This window comes from Struthio camelus, chromosome Z (genome assembly GCF_040807025.1).
Source record: "Struthio camelus isolate bStrCam1 chromosome Z, bStrCam1.hap1, whole genome shotgun sequence".
Taxonomy (NCBI): Eukaryota; Metazoa; Chordata; class Aves; order Struthioniformes; family Struthionidae; genus Struthio; species Struthio camelus.
The window spans coordinates 42,498,020-42,514,212 of record NC_090982.1 but is presented as its reverse complement, the minus strand read 5'-3'; the positions used below and the strand labels follow the sequence as shown (position 1 = coordinate 42,514,212).

At 38.3% G+C, this 16,193-nt stretch overlaps 1 long non-coding RNA gene across 1 annotated transcript; it reads right to left on the bottom strand.

Annotated features, from left to right (window-relative positions):
• Positions 1–7,771: 7,771 nt before the first annotated feature.
• On the bottom strand, positions 7,772–15,582 carry LOC138064507 (uncharacterized). The gene is made up of 4 exons (XR_011137771.1): positions 15,450–15,582; positions 14,217–14,411; positions 10,499–11,543; positions 7,772–8,781 (listed from the first exon to the last, which is right to left on the bottom strand). It is a non-coding gene; the product is annotated as an uncharacterized lncRNA (long non-coding RNA).
• Between the last annotated feature and the right edge of the window lie 611 nt (positions 15,583–16,193).

The following is a 16,193-nucleotide window of genomic DNA, read 5'->3' as shown; positions in this document are numbered from 1 at the left end:
GTGAAGCAGAGCATCAGGACTCCCAGCCTGTCCTCCTACAGACTGTTGTTGATGCTTCCTGCTACCTTTCTGCCACACACCTGACAAATTTAACGCTAGCCTGGATCACAACACTTCCTCCTTAAAAGGACACCTTTTGCTGCTTCACCAGACCAACCAGATGGGACAGTCGATGATACAATGATGCAAAGGAACAGGCCTGAAATATTTTCCTTTACTGTGATTTTCATCCTTCTTGCTATTATTCCCTCCATTTAACTATGAGATTAACTGAGATACCTAGCTAAATAAATTTGCTGCTTTCCTTTTTTTCTTTTTAGTGGAAAGTTTTCTAATAATAAATATTAGAGGCTATTTAAATAGATGGCAATTTGTATAAGATGTTCAGGACATTTTAGCAAAATGAATATATGAAACGTGCTTTCGTGCCTGCCTAAAACACACAATTGTATCATCAGGTTTGGAACTCCTATTGAATTAATTCTACAATGTAAAAAAAAAAATAGTGAGATTATATATACATTATTATTAACTTCATTACATTCTCGAACACGTACCTCCCCAGAACAGGAAAATCTATATCCTTTATATTGAAAGGATCCCCATTCAGATCAATGTGATGTGATAAACGAGTGCCAGATAGACAGGAAACTAGAAAGACTATATATAACACAAATAAGATCAAACAGCATTTCAGAAAGAGTATTTAAAATTTCACTTTCAACAGCAAAGCAATTGACCTGAAGTGTCAAGTGACAGAATTTAAGCTATTACAATTAGGCAACAACCTTCACCCAATGTGCTTTTTATGGGATTCTCTAAAAGAATACGGAGTTTTAGAGACTACCCTTTTTTAATATTTAAAATAAAAAATACTTATATTGTGTTAATGAGTTGATCACAAAAACATTTTAAGAGCTTTAAACCTCACAGCATAGCAAGACTGACCATTGTGTGCCTTTACCCTCTTCTTATACATTGCCAGCTATTTAACTGAAGCAAATTAAATAATAAGCTCAAGAAACGCAGCATAAGGCTGTATAATGGTTACTCCCCCTTCAAACTACCAAATTAAAAGAGGAGGAAACAAAATTAGTAGCCAGCACACTGAAGGACAGGATTCATAGACGCCTAGATAAATGGCTTACCTCTGAAGAGTCAACATGACTTTTCTAAAGGAAGATCCAGCCTTACAAATGTCTTAACATTTTTTGAAGAGCTCAAACATTTTGAAAAAGTGATCCAGTTGTTATATTCTACTTGGATTTCCTAAAGGCTTTGGACAGAGCCCTTCCCAAAACTTCTTGACAAAGATTATTGTGAATGCAAGACGTTTGCATGGGCCCCAAGGAAGGGGCTGGTTCAGTACTTGGAAGACAGATCCACTGAGGTTTATTAAGTAGGCAAACCACATCAGGCTGAGGAAATGCCTTCAGCTGAAAAAAGATGGAGACTAAAAAATTACTACAGTAAAGTATCAGATGTGATTGGTCTGTTTTTACCCCTTCCTGGGCATCCTCTTGCAGCCACCGTCAGAGACGAAATACTGGGCTCTATGGGCCTTTAGTCAGAAACAATATGGACATTCCCATATCTTTATGTTCTTAAATAAGAACTCACGGTATTTTAGCAGCACCTGTTACTACGTTGTGGTTTAGTGCCCTCAACAACAAGTGATGATACTGTGATGTTACGAATGGAGTGATACTAGTACACTTTTCCATTAACAGCAGAATAATTAGGATAATACACGTGAAGATCATATTTATAAGTGGGAACAAAGAGGAATTTGGTGGGTTTGCGTCTACATGCAATACATACTTAGATTCAGGTTTGGGTTTCTAGGGGTTAAAGATCAACTCAAGAGTCTTAAAAAAAAAAAATTGCCACTGGATTTTTGTTACTTAAAGATAGAGTTATGTTCCAAAGATACAGTAGGAAAATGGCAGGGAGCCTGGGGTCTCACGTAGTGCACAGATCCCAATTTTTTTCACCTGAGATCTCGCCCAGAGTCATGACTCAGAAGAGATGCTGAGCAAGTGCTGCAAATCAGTGCATCCAAAATCTGGGAGACTCTACAGTATTTCCTGACGAAAGTACAATATTTGTTAACATAAAGGTTTTTGCTTTATATCGCTTCATACTATAATGTCATCCATGTATCCATGCATGGATACAGAAATTACTCAGCAGCTGGTTGCTTTACTCTTTTGTTACATTCTGCATTGTACGTTTAACCTTTCCGTGCTATATGCTGTCGCTGGGGCTTGTAATTGCATATAAGACTGATGGTATATTGTTGTACCTAATGAAATGTAAAATTGGCTTTTGAAATAAATAAAAGAAAAATGTTAAATCATAAAAAAGAAGGATGTTGACTATAGTCTTCGCTTTTCAGGCTAAGATAAAACATATTCTTCATGATGACTTTTCGCTCATTACAATAGTTGCCTGGTGGCAACTTCAGTAAAGATACCCCGAGACTTTTGAGATACCACTACCACAGGGAAGGGAGCATTTTTGAAACTGAAGTTTAATCTAAATAGTCTCTCTTATTTGTGAACTTACTTGAGAGTGAGAACAATCCCTTCAGCCACGAGTTTCAAGATTTTTTCCAATCAACGACTTCAGCTGACTAAAGCCTTCCAAATTTAGTGTATATTGCCTAGAGTGAAATCATCAAAATCACATAAATAAGTATGTTTAGGAGCCAGATACTCAACTGGTTTAAATCAGCAGACACTAATGACAAGTTTTTGTTAACTAAAGATCAGGCCGCACATTATACATGTTGCACGGTAGTGCTACATGTTATGCGCTAGTACTATTTCCACCTTTAGTTTTCATTTTCTCCATAAGTTTGAGATGTCAGTACAATGTAGTACCTTGCAAGCACACTCCAACCCCAAGACAGAGGCTATAAGACAGAAATATTATATACCTTATTTTATAAAAGGAGAACTTCAGCAAAGCAATTTTAAGACATTACTGAGTTTCTGCAAGACATTGAAACCAATTGTTGAATTGCACTGATGCTACATAAATATAAAAGAAGGCTTGTTGTTTCTCCCCTCCCACTTCACTTACTGGCACTACTTTCCTGTCATCCTATGAAGCAAATATAAATATTTTTCAAAAATATTTTAGTTCTTAAAGATGCAGATAAGGACAGGTAAGGACTACAGAATTTGCAGTAGCGTACAGACACGTAACCCCTTTTATTCTGATGCCTCAAAGCCAAAGAAAACTCCAGCAGAAATCTCTCTGCATCATAAGGCGTGTAAACAACATTAAACATTCTTTCAGAGCTTCTTAAGCACAGAAATGCAACAAAATTAATTTGAAATTCAACTCATGGGCAGCTTAAAACAACCCATTTTGTTTTGTCATGAGGTGAGTTGCTCTGTTTCACCACGCAGACAACAGCTTCTGATGCTGTGCTCCCGCTCTGCCTTGCAAGCATGCGAAGAGATCCAGACAAGGCAGATAAATGAGCTGGAGCAAGAAAGCAGTTAAATTTCCAGGATAAATTAATCAGGTTGCTCATCCTGTGATTCCACTATTTAATCACATAAATACTACCTATATCTATACACTATCAGAAATAGATGCCTCTCTGCCTTCAATATCTATTTTGGCACAGTGCCAACCAATCAGCATAGGATTCAGCTATGTTGTAAAGCAGGTGTTAATCAGAACTGATTGCATATATATTTTCCAGCATTTTCACCTATGCCAATCTCTTTTCCTTCCATGTTCTTACTGACCATCTGCTTTCCATAAATGGGTTGTTCATGCAATTTAGCAATACATGTCTCGTCTCTGAGCAGCATAATCTTACCTGTAAATGCAAAATGACTTGGCAGGACTCTGCTGAAATGGATTTCTTCAATTTTAGAGAAACGAAGCACCTCTTCCACTATTATACTACTCATGAAGGCTGACTTCACCGGGGGAGGGGGGGGAACCATCATTCCTAATCAATTCTTGGAGCCTATTTTCAAGTTTTCTTTGTACAGAATGGAGAGAGCAGGATTTTCTTAGAAACTAGCTGCAGGAAAATAGAAATCCCTTATTCTTTCAGCCATTCTCAGTTTGATCCATGGAATTCAGGGAAGGGGCTCTGGGATGACTGGAAAATACCTTCCATTTGACCATAAATGAAAATAGAAAATATTGATTTGGCTCAACTTACTGTACTCAAAGCCATACATTAGATGTTTAGATAATTCCTTAAGATAGCTGCATTTCAGGAGGGAGGTAGAAAAATGCATAGTGAGGACAGTGTACGTCTCATCTGATTGCAAATGGGTTCTGAACATATGCCATACAAATTCAGTGACACTAAAACACATCCAACCTGTCGCTCTTCTTACACAGTATTAAGCTGCAGCTTTATGTCTACAAGTGATTTCCGATTAAGACGATTTACAAGAGGGTTTTACAAGGAAAATGTGTGAGTAAGACCTAAACGTTAAAGTCTGACACTTTCTTTACGATAGTTCATTACTTTCTCCTTCCTTGGAGTCCAGCTAAAAAACTCTGGTGGAACATTTGTTGGCATGAGTGATTATTTCCAATAATTTAAATAAAAATCTCCAGTCAAAAGTTTCTACTTACCCGGTGATCCATTTTTAACATCAGCTGAAGCGGAAATCAAAGGAGCTTTTTGTTGTGTTTCTTCAAACCAGCATGCTTTCTGATGACACTGAGAGAAGAAACAAAGTTGTGAGTTTTACCTTGTTAGACTATCTTACTTAGCTGATGTACTAAAAGTAACATATAAAACATTCAAACTAGTGTTAAAAACTCTATAAAAACCACAGGAGGAGCTGGGTTTTAGGATATTTTTAGAAAAAGAAAGCCACTACGGGTCAGTATGTTCCAAAGCAAAGGCAAAAATAAGTGTACTTTTTGGAAATACTTGTTTTCAGTTCAGAGATAAGTGTTTTCTGGCTGGAGCAACACAACAGTATCTGAAAAGGGCTGAATTCCGTCAGGGACCCAGAAATTATCTGAATCTCCTTTGTGTTTGGTGGCAGAATTTTAGTAAGAAAAGGGCTTTTAGAAACTCTCATAATTCCACCCTTCAGGGCCTTACTTCCGTACCCAATACCAACGTTCAGTAGTTTTTAAACACAGCTAATGGCACCCTAGGTTTGCAAGAACTTTACAGTGGAAAAGAACAACTATCTGAATACTTTTTTAAAAGATTTATAACACAAATTAGCAATCCTGTTGATGATTTTTACTGTTATCCATTGAATGCATTATTTAACATTAAACAGTAAGATGTAATGAACAATATGTGACTAGGAAGAAACAAGCGTGGCCTGGGACATCCTCCAGCGTTTGAAGCAATGTGAATATCTAGATTTATTTTCTAAGTGCCCAGAAACATTTCATATGGCAGGCCAGGTAGCATTTCAGGGTTCTTTACAGCCTCAGATTGCTTCCTCTGATGGTGGTCTACAGAGATTTCACTCATCTCCCTTCATTCTATATCTTGGTGGAGTTGTGGGGTTGGTCTTTATACCAAAGGGGTTCTTTTCATTTTAGAATGAATCTCCCAATGCCAATTTTAGTTTTAATGAGCCACTGCATATCTGTTTCTTTTCCAGCGATAGGATCAGAAATTTCTTTTCTGCCTAGTTGCTATGTAAATGGACCAGGCCCTTGATAATTCTAATGGAAAAGAAAGCCATAGTAGATGCCGTGTGTCAGCCTTAGAAGGCCAAGTATACTTTATATGGATAGAGACCTCAATCTTCCCCCCACCAGGAGCTTTAATGTGCATGTTGAGGAATGATTGCTTCTATCCATGTCTCAGTAATGGCTTCCAGATGGAAAACAGACTTGAACATTTCTGCCAGCCTATACAGGTTAACAAGAAAGATTAAGTTTAGTCTAGAACAGCCTAGTAAAATCTACTCTTGACCATCTTTATAGCTGTGTTCTTTGGTGCATAAGCGTGAATGTCATTAATTTAGAATTATGTTTCACTATCATCACATGAAAAATGGAAATGGTATTGGTGGGGATGGGGGGAAAAAAACAGAAGAAAAGTTGAGAAAAATATAAAGGATACCAGTGTAGATACTATCATTCAGTTCCAATGAACACGATAAATGTGGATAGATCTGAACTCTTTCAAAACTCTTTCAAAGCAAATAAATATCCTGTAACAATTTGTAAGTTCAAGTCTTTTTTTTTTTATCCCAGAATGCACATCTTAAAAACAATCCTTTTAAGTATCTCAGCAATCCGCATTTACAGGAGATAAAATATCTCTATTTAAAAGGTGGTTGATTAAATATGATACTATTCAAACTCATATTCAAGTATGCAGAAGAATTGCAAACCATACTAAAAAAATAATAATAATCAGACATAAATAAAAGTCTAACCGTGTCTGTATATAATTACAAAGGAGATTTTATTCCAGAATTTAGAACCGCTCATTTGGAATTTAAAGGATCTGAAACATACATTGAAACATGGATCATGATCTGGCACAATTCAAAGAATCGGAGTTATGTAAGACAAACAGAGGTTTGAATCTGATTCCAAGTGAAAGAATCCTGAGAGTCTGCAGAGTGTTTTTCATTAAATAAGAAGAGCAGCACATTTTTCAGAGTAACCAAATTGTATGTTTATTCCAGTAAATTGATAACTACCGTATGTACACACACACACACACACAGGCAAACTGTTCAACATATGGGCACCTAAACACCCACACTTACTAATTTACACACACTCACTCACACACAGTTAACTCACCCTCTTGCATTAGCCAGCGAACTTGCAACTCTCGTTAATCGTTCCCTCTTCAACAAAGAGATTGCAACATTTGTTGGAGGTAATACTTACCGTAGACACACGAGTTTTAACCAAACTTCACAGCAATCTACCTTTACTTCATGACGCTTGACTGGTACAAACAGTGCAATACACATTCAGAAATACAACAAACCAGTATGAAAAGGAATTCCTGAAAATAAACCACAATGCAGATTCATAAATTAATCCTCTGAAGTGGTTCACCGTCTCTATAATACCTCCTAGTCCAATTTTTGTGTCAACATTTTAACATGCATAAACTATTAATTTTATTAGACCCAGACGATAAAATTGTCCATTTTTGCTGGTGAAATGATCCACACACTATCTGGCTCTGAAAAAATTGCTACATGTGTGAATGCAGCAGACCGTCATGGTATTAATAATTTCCTGGGACAAATGGAGGAAAATATAAGAGACCTTTTAATGTGGAACACTTTTAAGCATTGGAATGATATTAAGATAGGAACATGAGTAAATATCAGGCTACAGTGGGTGGTCTGTCATACTGAATTTCAGGCTGAAATGAAGATGGGGAAGAAGGTTTGAAAATTCTTTTCCTGGTCACAGTGGATGAGAATGCCATTGACCATCCAAACCTTTCTGAACCATCAGAGAAAATCAAATGGAAGTATAAGCTTTTTGGTTTTCCCCTTTTCCTGAATCCCCAGCGTACACACACATGCCCCCTCGTACAGGCAATTCGCCTTACAATAGGTCTGCTGCAGTTTCTAGAGTGTTTTTGTTTTGTTTTACAGTATATTATGTTTAATGAAAGGCGCGTGGATGTGCTGCAGACACAACTGATAAAGGTACTTTTTAGTCCCGTCGCATACATATCACAGATTGCATTTATAATACTTTATATTTCCTAGCTTTCAGTGTAGCACCTTAAATTTTATTTCAGTGTATAGTGAGTAGGATTTTATTTCCATGTTTAGGTTCTTTCTTTCCACACAGACACACAGATATTCCACGAAGACTATTTGTTACCCTGGATGAACCATTTCTACATCAATAAAACAGGGTAACACATTAGTTTTAAAAAGAATATATACATCCATAAATATTTATAACTTAGCAATTATGAACACCTACAGTATGCTCCACAGAACTACAAAAATATTGAAATCATAACTAACAAATCAGTTTCAAGTAAGGTAACTATTATAAATAACGTGGAAAGCATAGCACTGAGGTGACAACGCTGGCATGGAGAGTTATGTAACATTGCAACCCTTCCATACTGCTACTGCAAAAAAGTCTTCAGTGGCTCAGCACCTGCAAAAAAGTCTACAGTGGCTCAGCACCTCCTTCAGTGCAGTCTAGGAGCTCCCTACTCTTCCTTACCAATTTTCTGTACCTGTAATTTTAAGTGTTTTGAGAATACCAGCTAGCCCTGTTACCCAGGGGTCCTTGAGGAGACTCTCATAAACAGCATTCATGCAAACAATTTCCATCCAACAGGGGACCAAAGAATATAAAAACAGTATGAAAGCTGATCTACAGCAGCTTTTTTCAAGTGTGTTCCAAGCAGCAAACCACAGAATTGAGGAAATTAATGCAACAGCCAAATTTTGAGTCTTTCTGAACCAAGCCATCAGACAATTACGGTGAATTTAGAAAGAGCAGTTGCAGTCAGTAAAGAAACCCATGAGAAACTGCAGAGGATTTCATTCTATGAGGATGTCACAGAAAGCGAACTGTATCGCTAGATGAGTTGTTGAAAGAAAGAGTAACTTTTAACCGGTCATCTTTTTGTGCCTGTTTCCTTCTCTTGACTTTTTTTAAAATAATAACTGAGGCTTAGCCACAGGTCAGCTTGGATAGCTACCGAGAAGAAATATCTCATCCCTCAAAATCACATAATTCTCTAACCAGGCAGTGCCAAGACGATTGACAGCAGTGTTTCATCTGTTGGAGGAACAATAGGCGTCCCTATACAAAAAATAATAATAAAACAGATAACAAATCAGTGTGTGATCCTTGAAATAATCTACAAGATCCAGAAAGGCAACGGATATAAAAAAGTTCTTTCTTTAACAACTGCAATATCATTTCCATTATTTCTCCAGGCTCCCATTCTGAATTCAAAGCAATTTATCTGAAGTTCAGACACTGTCAGTGTGATTTAGTTTCAGTTTTATGGCAACTGCAGGTCTCTAATAAGTATGCTCCTTTCATTGATTTTGTTCCCCTTCAGCTGCTGCTGTAAATGTAATTGAAATTTTTGTTTTTTCCTCTGACCTAACTTTTTTTTAACTGACAAAAGAGCAATCAGTGTAGTGTCCTATGAGTTTTATATACCCTATTAATAAGAAATACAGTTTCTCCTAGAAATGGACTTCCATATGATCACATTTTCACTAGTAGAAATAACCATTATGACATTCATATTAAAATATCGTCCAGTCCTGCATATACAATTTTACATGTTTTCAGTTTTTCATCAGTATAGAAGTAGCCCAATGTCCAAATAGAATCTGAATATTACACATTTGATTTATGCACATGTGATAGTAGGTTTCCATCTACTTGTATAATCTGTCACCATTACTCTATCTTATAATTTCCCAAGTATCTAAAACTAGCACTTGAACACTCCATTTTCAGCTATCTTAGTGTATAGGTTGATAGATATATAGGTATGTTTTTATGCTTTGCCTGTAAGTATATGGGAGTATATGTGGTATATGACTCATACCCATATATAGGTGGGAAGGGAATGAAAAATCTTGTCTAAGGAAAGCTTAAATGAAAGAAAGAAATTATGCATTTAGTTCTTAAAATGGTCAGGTCACTCTTACTTCTCAGAGAAGCAGGACCAAACAGAGAAGCAAGACCTTTCAGGACCAGGATCCTATGAAAGATTTTGTCTTCGGCACTCACAAGCATCCTAGGCTGCTCAGTCACACTGCTGATCTCAGAGGACATCACTGTCATGGGAGGCCGATGCCCAGGGGAGATGAACAATCTCTCATCGACCTAGGACTGATCCTTTGGACAGCTTTAAAAACTACATTAAAATGTATCTCAAATACAAGGTAAATGGAAATCTGATACACAGAGCAGTGCCACAGGTTCATAGTGGCAACTTATGTGGCTAAGCAAACAGCCTACTACAGGACACAACTACAGCCTTTTTTCAAATGTGAGTCTTCAGTCCTAGACATATGTAATGCAACAAGAAAGAAAGGCCTCATACCCTTAGGTTATCTTGAGAAGGCCTGCACTGATATGCAGGCAATCTTCAATTACATAGCAATCCTAGCACTGATGAATTCAAATGAACTAGAAGTCCTAAGTTAGACACCGGGAGAATAACAAAAGAGTAAAGATATTCAAAGTATTTCTCATTCCCTGCCTAGACTGCCTCTGTCCATCTGTTAAACACATTTATCTAGAGTTTATTGTAGCCAGGCAGCAAAAGAGAGCCAGTGGCATTCAAGCCTAGCACAGAAGGTACCCAAGAGGCTGCACTTGTGCTCACTGGAAGTATCTAACTGCACTCTCAAATAATTGAACAAATAATATAACAGAAGAGAGGACTGAGCCTTGTCCATGGCTACTTTCGCCAATCATTCTCCATTTAAATGTATCAAACACTTTCACTTCCCTTGAAGGAAGAACCTATATTTTTTACAACTAACATTACCTGAGAGCTCCAGTTTGGCAACTGCTACGCAGGTCTGAGGATAAGAACAACACATAACCAGAAGTGCAGGTGTTGCCTTCTCAGCCGTGAACCAGGGTTCAACAGACAATGATCCAGAGCATTAGCAGCTCTACGACTTGTGACTTTTTTCACTCCACCTCAGCATCTGAATATTTGGGGCCCTTTAACCAAATGGTCAGACTTGCAGGTGGCAGCTTGGATTCCTGACAGTCTTTTGCTTTACCAGGCCCTCACGGCAGACAGGAGCATGGGATTGCCAAAGAGGAGATGAGAAGCCCACCTAGCCTTCTCTGTGGTATGAGGGCATGAGGGAGGTGGAGGCTCGTTACTGAACGAGGCACACCTGGGCATTAGCGCAGGGCAGCAGGCAGGAACACAGCCGCAGTAGCACAGCAGAGCACTGGGCCTTGGTGTGAGACCTTGGGCAGTTCACTGAACGCTAATGAAAAGCTGACAAAAATCTAACATGGTATTGCAATATTGTATCAGATTCTTCACATTACAATATGTTATGCACATCAGGCACTTTTATCTATAGCACAGCACAATTCCTTACGTGATTCAGTATAACCGTGTGATGGGAGAAGCCCAATAGTTGAGTTCTATAAAACTGCATTATTCCATTCAAAATCCTGCAAAACTATTCAATAGCCTCTGAAAGATGATAACATACAGTTTTCCAATACTCCCACATTGTTTCTGTTTCTAAATTACTAGCGGGTTTGAGGATTTTTCCCATTGATAGCGGCTTATTATATTGATTTCAGGCTGGCCTGCTTTGGGTGCTGCAGTTAATTAGAAATCTCACAGTGTGAGGATGCAACTCTGGCTCTTCAGTCGCTGCTTCCCAGGGAGATGCAGTTATCCTCGACACAGGGTAGCCGACAAGCCTGTCTGTTATTAGCCAAGCCGCAGACATCTGTGGTTTCAAAAATCATAATCCTTGGATGCATGGAGTCAAACTGATAGCACACGGAGTGGCAGTGCCAGCAACATTTCTTTTCCACAATAGCTGTCAAGCCTCCTGCAAAAAATGAAAGTATTACGAATGAGTAAATAACCACCTCAAAAATGTGTTTGGGAAACAAAATTTATCCAACAAATATTTGAATGCAGATTAGCTAATGGTCCCTTTGGTGCGGATTCTTAGCTATAATGGATATTAACGCTTTTTGATGTCTCCTTTCCCAACCTGATGGGAAAAAGCAAGTGAATCAGCGGATTAGACCCTGAAAGAATCAGTGACTGGAGATAATCACTTTCAGAACACACACAATAGGGGCCGTGGTTTCCTCCAGCAGTGGAAAGCGAGTATGATCCTCTTCCTCTCCAGTTTGCCTTTTGTTAGCATCCCTTTTTCTCATTTTCCTCCCTTAATCTCAGAATAATATCCTGTCTTGTCTGCTGCCCTGAAGGTTTCCTTAATATAGTCATAAAAAGCTGCCAGCTTATTTTAAAAGGGGCAGAATAATAAATGTTTAAAGCCATGCTGGGGGAAAGCTGTAAACTGTCCGCACTGATATTTATTTAAACATTTGTGTTTAGTTTAAAGGTGAAACGAAGTAAGATCCTAAAAAAACCTCAGGCCAACTATACATGTTTAGATCCTGATCCTGCAAAGTGACCAGTGTTGTCTGATAGGTAACCCCATTTCCTAGGAGTTGAAATACAGTGTGTTTTGCATTCAGAATGACTGGGGTCTTTGATACCAGCTCACTAAGGGGAAAATCTGTCTAAGGAGTAAATTGGTGCAAGATGGTTCCCTGCAGTAGCATGTAATAGGAATTCGGCCTCCCACGTTGCACGGAGGATGCATGGGAAGTACACAGTGTCATCTGCAGAGCTCGCATCTCCAATGCGTAGAAAGGAAAGAATGAGGATAAATCTATATGATTTGAATCTGCTGGCCCTCAGCACAAAAATCGTCCTTTGGTCAGAAAGAGGCATCTGTGAATCTCTGCCTAACGACAGGTCCCTACCCTTGACATCTTCATTCTCAAAGTAACAGATCCTGCAAACCTCCAAGTATCTGTTTTACTTGCTTCGCTAGCATAACACAGCCTCCAGGAGAGAAAGGAAGGCAAAGGCATGCACAGACTCATATTACTGTGAAAACACAAATGGAGGCAAGATGAGAGGAAAATTTCAGGTGTGTTTGAGCTTGTCCTCTTTTTTTATTTTCCTTACCTGACCAGCTCAACTGTGCTGTGGATGGACAGTAAATCTGAACCATAAGCTACTCATAATTAAAAGACAATGTAAAGCACTGAAATAAAGGAGGACTTTCTTCCTGGGATGCCTGAAAACCACCTGACCCTTGAGGACAAAGGACGCGAGGGATTAAAAAAAACAGCATTATCTATACCCACAGAAGGATTGCCCACAGCACTCAGCTCAATACAGCCTCAAGTAGACCTATCACCTGACAGATCCCCTGCACAAAGTTCTGCGTAATGAAATTGTATCTTTCAATGTTTCCTAGAAGTTTGGAAGCAACCAGAAGCAAAAGTTTCTTTTTCAAAATAAAAACAAGGTATGCAATATAGTTTGCTCTCAGTTCAATATGAATACAATAAACAGATTGCACTGCCTTCATTTCAGCTTTCATTCTATTAAGTTTGTATTGTATCAATATATCTTTATAGTCTTAGTGTGATTTCAGCTGTTATGATATCGGTAATATTAATTAAATATCAGGGACTGTACCAGGTTCAGTATAATCACAAAGTGATGCACTTTCGTATGAAATTAGTGTCTTAATATTTGATTCCCTCTGCACTTAGTGTATATGCTTAGCAATTCTTTGCTGGAAACAAATTGGCTCATCAATTAATTATCCTCACTAATTCAGCGAAAAGATTTAGTAGAAATCTCACTTATTGAATAATAACAACTTCAAAGTTATAAATTCAGCCAGTCTGCAAACTCATCAGAGGTATATATAGGAAAGGACAAAAACAGCACAGAGTTCACAAGCAATTTGTTTATGCAGTAAATAACCCATTTGCCCTTTAGAGAAATACATCCTAATTATACTCTGGTGTAAGCTAAAAGTCAGTTTATGGACATGAGTAGAAGTGCAACAGTAGTGAAAAGTATGTCCAGATCTTGTCTGTAACAGCTAGTACTAATCCTGCTAGCTAGATATCAGGTATTTGTTGTATAGTTAAAAAGATAACATGCTGATTCAACTGAACACATAGAAATGTCCTTTACTTGTTCCCTTGCTTACTTACATTAGCTTATTAATTTCCTCCTTTCATCACAAGTTCCCTTAATTTTGGATAGTTAGTTCTTTTAGATACATATTAGCGAAACAACTTTGATAAAGAGCAGAACTTGCAAAATACTAAATGTACAAATATATTAAAATATATTATTAATGTTTAATAAGTCATATGAGAAGAGTTCTGGTCCCAGACAGGAGAAACGAAGATGTAGCTGAAGAAAGACAGGGCTACACTACAAAATTGTCAAACTGAGTCAAGACCACTGACTGGTTCATCTTGACCTATACCTTGGCTCTGCCTATGATCATTACCATACGTTTCAGAGGGAGGTATAAGAAATCTAAGGGGGGTAGTTATTGAAAGAGTTTCTTCCTAACCTCTTAAATTGGCTCACAACAGACATTTCTGGTGCAGGAAGTCCCTGAGGTGCTAATCCTCGAGGCTGAAAAAGTAATAATACTAGATACCCGCGCTGTTATTGCAGGCTGTCGCAGGTGCCCCCTGTGGGCCCATGTTTGGGATGGGACACGAGGGACACCAGGCGGGGTGGAGGCTGAGCTGGCCCAGCCCAGGGTCTCTGAGTCTCGTGCCACAGCGTGGGGGCTTCTCACCCTTCTCGAGATGCAGCAAGGCAGATTGGAAAGGAGAGATATACGCAACCCCTGAAACGCAAGAAAATGCATCAGTCATCGATAAAACACTGATTTGAGTTTTACCCCACAGTGACATAAGCAAACGTTTTAATTGGTACTTCTCATGGATACATGGCCCCAAAATTTATTTTGAAGGTCAGGCCAGGCCATATTCAGAGACTTAGAGGGAACTGAAATTATAGCCATCAGGTTTTTTGTCAAAAATATGCAATTCTACGTACTGTCCATTATTTCAAAACTGACTCGTATATTACCTGTTCACTCATAGCCAGGAGCTAAATCATTCAAAAAGGAATGAATTTCCAAGGATCCCACTCTGTGCTTGAATTTGAAACAACACTTGGTTTCAGGAGAGTTGCACACAAATCGAGGGGAACCCGGTCTCATGGGAAACGTCTGTCATCCATGTATCATATTGTTTATGTTCATACTTCCCATGATCTAGTAATTCCTACAGACACTTTTAAATAGGGTAAAGGAAAATACCGCACAGCCAAAGCTCAACAAAAAGCAACCTGATGGCGTTATCCAAGACCCATCCAATTCATTGCACTGAGTTCTACAGTATGAGCATTGCCTAGTCACCTCTTAATCAAAACATGAACAAAACACATACAGTGCAATTACGTAAGTGGTCTGCTGGGCTATAGTACAAGTACTTAAAAACCATTATCATCATTCTTCAGTTTTTATTAAAAGTCACTGAGAATGATATTCATTTCTTTGCGGTTTCCAACAAAGAGACAGTACCAGATAATTTAATAGCTTGTTGAAAAAATGTAGCGTAATAGAAACTGCCCCAAATGGGTAATGCTTTGACAGCTTTAGCTAAGTTAGCACGTATCTGACACCACCTCCTGTTTCACAGGCAGAGATCGAGGAGCTAGAGAATAAAAACCTATTTAAAATAATTACAAGGAGATGATAATGGTTGAAATAATGTAAGAAAGCACCAGGTGAGAAAGTCCAATTTGAGACAGTTATCACAAAAGTGCAGAACAGCTGTCATTGCCTTTCAGAAAAATGAATGAAAAATAGCAAATATACCACAGGGATGAAGCCGTCTCCAGGTGCTACCCAGTAGCTTCCTACCCAGAAACAAATCGAAGCCGCAGTTCAGTAGCAGGCTGTGTGCCAACGGACAGCCGGAGTCCCGCAAAGCCCTCCTGGCCTCACCGAGGGGACATAGAGGGGCCAGTGTCCACCTGCACAGGCAAAACTGTAAGGCTGGACATTAATTTGGGTGCTCTGGTAAACTACGCATTTGTGATTTAATTTCTCACAGTCTTAATTTTATGACATTGGAGACTCTTCTCTATACACAACATGCCATCAGCCAGAACAGTAAGTAATCGTTCTTGGCTGAGAAAAGCAAAGGAATGGTATTGTGAAGCGAGAAAAACACTGGCTAATCCTGTGCAGAGTGTGTGTGTTTGGTTTTTTCTAAACAACAGGGGAAATAAACACATCGTTTTTCTGCAGGATCACAGTTCATTTAAATCTTAATTGCCCAGAAAGTCAATCACATAATAAATGTTTCCCTTCAAGTTATTTAATACTGTCAGGTGTGATGAGCAGTTCTAACTACTGAAACAATAATAATATTCTGCATAAACGGCAAATAAGCATGTGTGTATATGTATATATACATACATATATATACACACACACATATATATACACACACACACACCTTTTTTTCCTCCAAATTGTATACAGCTTTCCAAACAATGAGTCAAAACTGTAGCAGCTACAAATCAAAATGATTATAATTACTTTTAGCACCAAAGA